Source organism: Rhagoletis pomonella, unplaced genomic scaffold (assembly GCF_013731165.1).
Source record: "Rhagoletis pomonella isolate Grant_MI unplaced genomic scaffold, Rhpom_1.0 Rhpom_scaffold_00012, whole genome shotgun sequence".
Taxonomy (NCBI): Eukaryota; Metazoa; Arthropoda; class Insecta; order Diptera; family Tephritidae; genus Rhagoletis; species Rhagoletis pomonella.
The window spans coordinates 18,940,746-18,947,608 of record NW_023458566.1 but is presented as its reverse complement, the minus strand read 5'-3'; the positions used below and the strand labels follow the sequence as shown (position 1 = coordinate 18,947,608).

At 36.8% G+C, this 6,863-nt stretch overlaps 2 protein-coding genes across 2 annotated transcripts in view; one reads left to right on the top strand and one right to left on the bottom strand.

Annotated features, from left to right (window-relative positions):
- Window positions 1-6,857, bottom strand: part of LOC118748023 (breast cancer anti-estrogen resistance protein 1) — a 29,814-nt gene extending 22,957 nt beyond the window's left edge. Inside the window, exon 1 of the mRNA XM_036482302.1 lies at window positions 6,606-6,857. The gene's annotated coding sequence lies outside the window, so the exon portion shown is untranslated. The remainder of the gene's footprint in view (window positions 1-6,605) is intronic.
- LOC118748025 (dual specificity protein phosphatase 19) overlaps window positions 1-6,863 on the top strand; it is a 96,372-nt gene that overhangs the window by 23,850 nt on the left and 65,659 nt on the right. The window lies entirely within an intron of this gene.

Sequence of the window (6,863 nt, the reverse complement as noted above, 5' to 3'; positions counted from 1 at the left end):
TAATGTTGGCCTGCCATCAAAATTTAGGCCTGAAAATGTGGCTGCAACAGCTACCACTTTGGCACTCGGGCCCCAGTTGCTGTTGTTGCTTGTTTTGATTTTTTTTTTCTTGTAGGCTGCCGCTGTCCATATGCGGCATCAAGGAACTCGAGTGCTTCGCATCGTTTTGACTATAAAGTCAACTATCATCACAATAGCCAACAGCAGCAGCGGCAATAACGGCGTCAGCAACTGTATGTATAATTTTTTTTTTTTCCATATTCGACGCCAATGCTGCTCATTTATTTTTATTAAATTGCTCTGCATTTTTGTGCTATAACTTTTCTGTTTTCTTTGTTAAATAAACATTTCCAATGAAAACTCATGTCAGGCCATGACGCGCCGCGCTTTATCGCTTTGACGCGTGTGGGCCGCTCAATTGCTCAATTTACATTTCCGCTCCAAATTCTGAATTTTTTTTACATTTTATTCTGACCAGTTTTTTTATCACCTCTCGGCCAACGCGCGCCGCCACTCAATTCATTTAGTTAAAATTCATATAAAAATTAGATAATTTTTTCTTCAATGAAAAATTCCAATTTTCGGTCAAGTGGCGGTGGGCGTTGAGTTCCGAATGTTTTTCTTTTTGAATGCACTCGATTGCATGTTAAATGCAAATTAAAGTTTTACGCTGCGATTTGGTTGATTGACTTTTTTGGTGTGCCGTTTTAACGGTGCAATGAATATACATACATATGTATGTATGTAGTAGTGTGCCAAAACGACAAGGTTAAAATTATAATGGATTAAACCGCATTCATAAATTATTAAGGAATTCACCTTGACGGCATTAAAATGGCGTATTTTATGGGCGCCAACTTACGATTTATTGACAACAACTTCTGGCCCAGGGATGGGCATTTCACAAAGGATTTTCAGAAATGTGATGTGGAGGGTAGTGGTGGCGGGTCACATATCCCAGAGTTTTGATTAAAAGTTCGATTGTAGCAAATATGTTAATTAGTTAACGCCTGCCGCTTAGTGTTATTATCACCGTTTACGTACTAACTAATATTTAAACCGAAATTTCGTTTTCAAGATGCTTGCAACTTCATCACTCCCCTGCAATATTTCCACATTGCCAACCGCTGTTACTTTAATCGCAATGCCGAGCCACTTTTGGCAATGCGCGCCGACTACGTTGAAACCTTAGCCAAGCGCATTCACTCGTAGACCAGTCTGATCTGTCGCAATCAGTGTCAATGCTGTTGCTTAAGCAATTGCTGGCAATTAATTGCCACACTCAGCTTAAATACGTATGTGTGTGTATATGTGTGTGTGTGTATGTATGTATCATAGACGTCCCAGTCGGACTTGGTTTCTTCCAAAATGTACTCATACCGGGGTTCTTTTGCCGCTCCGAAGTAGTTCCAAAAACACGAAGTCTTTAATTCGCTTTTATACAGGCACGAAACACAGCAATAACGGTTCTTTAAGAAGGCAATTTCGCATGAAGTGGTTGTTGTTGGTTTGGAGAGCCTTGGAGAGTTTTTATTCTCGTTCGGATTTATTTTCCGAAGTCAAAGCATTACTTTGCTGACTTTACCAGTGAAGTTTACACGACCTACAGATTTTTAGCCTTCTATAGTAGTGAAAAAAAAATGTAATTATTTCTTGATGTAAATTTTTTTTAAGTTTTCTTGCAGAATTTAAATGTGCTTCGAATTCCACGTGAAAAACTCAGTACCCTAAAAAGTATTCTTAGGGAACCACATTCAGTTTGTTCCGACTGGGGTGATGCACAACGGTCTCTTTTTGTAGATGCCAAACTATTGACGCCAGTCGAATAAAAGTCCTCCTGTTTCGAGATTACGAAATGTATAGCCCAAGATTAACAATGGGTTGCATATAACAAAGTTTCAGAAGTTCGAGAATTTGCGCATCTCTTTAACGAAATAAATGAGAGTTTTCAACACGATAGCCCTCTTTTTATCTACCTTAGAGCTCACCTCCGTAGCCTTGTCTTGAGAGATGCATATGAATTAATAATCGCAATTATGGCTTTATCTTCAAAGTCTGGGCAGTTATATAGTCAAATTGTTTTTATTTTTTAGTTGCTGGAGGATAGCTGGAATCGAGGAACTTTGGATTTGAAAGGGGCGCATGAACGTCTCTTGAATATTTGGTGTTGAGGAAGGGATAAAAAACATCTCCGACGTTCGGAATTTTAGTGCTCTCAGCCCCAGTATTGTTCTTTATTGAAAAAGTGTACCACTGTTTTTTTAATAAACAAAAAATATTTAGAGGTCGCTCAAAGTTTCGCAAGTATTCTATATGGGGAAAAAACTATTTTTCGTAGAAATAGTATAAAATCCTAGAAAATCCATATTTTTAAATCGGCAACTCTTTTTCTATTCAGGGGACTTTAAAAAACAATACCCAACTGCTTTTTAAAGCTTTTTTAATATAAACGACTTATTATGGATCCCCCATTGAAATTTGTGGAGGTTTTGGGGGGACCGAATAAAAATCGTTAATATAAAAAAATTATTAAATAAACAATTTGATATTATTCCTAGAGGTCTCCTAAAGAGAAACAGAGTTTAGGGATTGAAAAATACAGATTTCCTATAGGTACAATTTCCACGAAAAATTGTTTTTTTTTCTCGACTTCTAACTATTTTTAGGCTAAACTTTTTCGATACTTCCGAATTTAATTTTTTATATTTTACCACCCTAATGTACACAGATATATATATATATATACAACAAAAAGCGAAATATACACCAAGTCTTTGGTTGTTCGCCGAGTACTTATGTAGTTTCTAGGAAAAGCTGCATTGCCGCTGCTACACTGTTGCACGCTTTAGCTGCCACAGGCTTTCAACAATTTTTGAACATTCAACTTGTACGTTTGTGAGTAAGTTGCTTTTTTTCTACTAACTTGTAGGCTAAAGGTGGCCAAGTGGTGGCGTCAGGGGGTGGCGGCAGTGTGGCTGCGCTTTGGGGAGTGAAATGAATTTACGTGCTTGAATGAGCTTTTTTGCGATTTTCAGATTGATGCTTTCAGATATTGCCTATGTAGAAACTTTTACGAGGCTATAATTTCCAATGGCCAGTTTTTCACTTTTTTCATTCGACTTTGCATCTTTCGCTTTTCTTTTGGCGTTTTTAATTTGAAAGGGAAAGTAATTTCGATTGGAAATTGCATAGGCGGCTAGGCTGGTGAATGCAGCTATAAAGGGGTGGGGTTGGAGCGGAAAAATGTATTCAGGATTCCAACTTGATACAAATTTTAAGTAACAAAATATACCTACATATATAGAGTTTAAAAAATATTTATATATATCTTCATAATTGGTGTCGAACCTTCTCGATCGCTCCACACGAATGCAATCACTATGCGTAAATATTTTCATACTCCTTAAGTGAAATTCAAACACATGCAGTTTGCCTCTTATAATTTCAAATTCGTTTATCGTTAAATTTTAAGTCGCAGCTTTTTTACGTTTTCAATGATTTGCGCGATGGATAATATCGCGCCGTTTGTCTCGTTGCTTGATCTGCAAACACACGATCTTATCGAATGTCAATTGACACCTTTTCACATTATTTCACCTGAGCACACACACTCCGCAATCAAATCGACTGGCGGCGCCGCACAAAAGCGGATCAAGTGGGCTTAAAAAGCCTGCAGCGCTGGTGCCAAGCGTCAAGCATCAGCCGCCAATCAGTAGCGAATAATCAACAATCACCAACTACCAATAACTGTTGGCCGCGTACCGTCTGGCACCACTTGCCTGCCGTCAGTTGCACTTTTTAGCGAGCGCGAAATGCAAAATTTACAATGAGTTCGCAAATGCTTTTTGTTACTCTATTAGCGCTGGCTTGAAACCTCATTGAAATGCTCTAATTAAGTGCAAATATTCGAGCACACAAACATACAGCCCGCGACAAAAGATAGCACCTCAACATTTTTACCAGTTTTCACTACTTTTCTTTTGCTTTTTTTTAAGGTTAACGAAACCATATATGTAAGTCCAAATTTCAAACTTTGTTCAAAAAATTTAAAAAATTTCACAAACTTTTCATCCCAATTCCAAGTAAGAATTTCTAAATAAATTTTTTGTATGCAGTTTTATAGCTTCTTAAAATCTAGTATAATAAAGTGACAGTTTGAAGTTGCTAAAAAATCGCATTGATTTTCGATAATTTTTTTTTCTAACGGTGTTATGAACTCTTTTCCATATAAAAATTACTTTGTACCGATGAAAATGCGCGATACCGTCTGCAAAAAAATTATCAAAAATCAACGCGATTTTTTAGCAACTTGAAACTTGCATTTTATTATACTAGAATTTAATAAGCTATAAAACTGCGCACCAAAAATTATTCTAGAAATTAAAAATGGAATGCTTGGAATTGGGATGAAAAGTTTGTAGAATTTTTATAATTTTTTCACAAAGTCTGAAATTTGGATTTATATGGTTTTTAATAGATAAAGAGCTATACTCTTATTTAAAAATAATGAATGAAATTAAACAAACAAAAGATAAATATTCGAAACAGTTCAAAATGTTGAGGTGCTATCGTTTTGTCGCGGGCTGTACATACATATGCACATATACACACTCACACAAAAGCAAGGTAGCTGTAGTGCTTTTGTCATTGCGCTCCGGGACATGCGCGTATCAAATGTTACCTGTTTCAGCTGTGACTTAATGGAGCAAGCGCCAGAGTGGGAGGAGGAGAACTTATGTATTTGCGAATGATAACCAAAAATCGTTTTCCGTTTTTGAAAAACGAAGTGAGGTAGAAATGGTACTTCTGAAAATTTTAGTGTGAATAAATTACTTTTAAAAGTGACAATATGATTACTTTTGGAATAGAAGTTGATCAATGGCTTTCTCCTACTTCACTGGGAGAATCACTGAAAATTTTATTTCATTGACCCTGTTTCTTAGTCATCTAATGTACTTTTTAACCGACTTCACAAAAAAAAGAAGGTTATCAATTCGTCAGAATATATATATTTTTTGTTTTTTTTTTTTTAATGTATGTTACCGCATAACGTTAACCGATTTCTATAATTCTTTTTTTTTAAAGAAAAGGTGTTAACTTACAGGTGGTCCCATTCTAAGTTGGTTTAAATCCGTTCATTGGATCATGAAGAAATGAACGATAATTTTAAATTTTTATACGAGAATTGAAGTCAGTTTTGTTTTTTGCTTAAAAATTACTTGCGAACCCAACAACGACATCGACATGGCACATTTTTAAGCCTAAGGAAATGCTGAAAAATAAGAAGTTTCTGGATTTTGTCCAAAGATTTTCTTCAAATACATTTTGATAGTGCTATTCCTAAAAGTCTTGCCGAATTAAAAAAACAAAAAAAAAACTAACCGCCAGGGTTCGTATTTGCACACACATGCTCTGCTCCCGCACACACCAGATACACATTCAACTTGCACTCATTGCTCATACACACGTGTGTGCATTAGCGGAAAACCAACCTTCCGCTCACAGCAAAGTGTGTGCTGTTTGTTATTAAGCACATGCACATGTGTGTGAACCGATTTTAGTACAAATTTCTGGTCGTGCACATGCACATAATATATTTTTAAAAGAACATTTTTTATAAAATGTAATTTTTTATAAAACAATTCAATAAAAAGTGATATGTTGTTCGTTTTTTATATGACAGAAATCATATAAAAAATTATAGGAATATTTAACTTAAAATTAATTTATGAGTTTCGAACCCTGCTAACCACCAAAGGTGGATCCTCCATAACGAAAATACAACTTCGTACACATCAGCTCAAAAAGCGTTTTTGTGCATTGGAAGCGTGGAATTTATCTGTCATCCGCCTTATAGCCACGAACTGGCAGAGATCGAGGAAAAAATAAGACTTTTTTATACTCGTTTTAGACAGCAGAGACTTATCAATATTAATCTTGAACTTAGCCCTAGTCTTAGCCTTTGTCTCTGCCCTTGTCTGCCTAGCTTTATATATCTCTTCATCTTCGTCATTATCTTTTCTGCTTATCTGCATATTCATCATCATTTTCATATTCACCTTCTCAATCTTAATCATTGTCTGTATTTTTTTTATACTTATCTTTGTCGTCAAGTCGTTTATTTTCTGTCCACGCTTTCACCATATACCACCTTAACCGAAGTCTTAAAGGTATATTCAGCTCTGGTAACAAAAAAAAATTTGTAACCGGTAAATAAAGCTCCTGTAAATTTTGTTACCATCTCATAAGCTCGTAACAAAATATTGCCCCGCGAAATATGCAGTGCCAGAATAGACCTGTTAAACTCAATTAAGAAGTTGCACTTCAAAAATGAGCGGCAAACGTTTTTCTGTGCTCGAAAAGTACAATGGGGCCCCCGGTATCGGTGATACAAATCTCAAAGTGGCAAACTGTTTCGAAAATTGGCTCGGACGAATGCAAACCCGTACTCATAATTTTTGGAAATACTTTGAAAAACAATAAAACCATTCTAACTCATCGACCAAGCCTTAAAAGTCAGCTCTCATATTCACACATGCACTCCCCTATACAAATACATACACAATACTTATGTATGTAAATAAAAACTTGTGTACATTTCTTACCTTATTCGGCGACACATGCCAGGAGCGTCGTGTGCCCTGTCGCTGTTGTTGTGTCAGGAGGTGTGTCTGTTGGCTGTCGCGTAGTCCGACACCACTGTGGGCGGCGGCGGCCACATTGCCGCCGTGATGGCTACTGCTGCTGCTGCTGCTAATGGTGCCAGCGCTGCTGTTGATGGACAAATGGTCATAGCAAGCAGTGGAGTTGCTGTTCAAGGTGATCAGGCTGGGTGCCAGCGAGGGACAGGGTGAGGGTGGTGG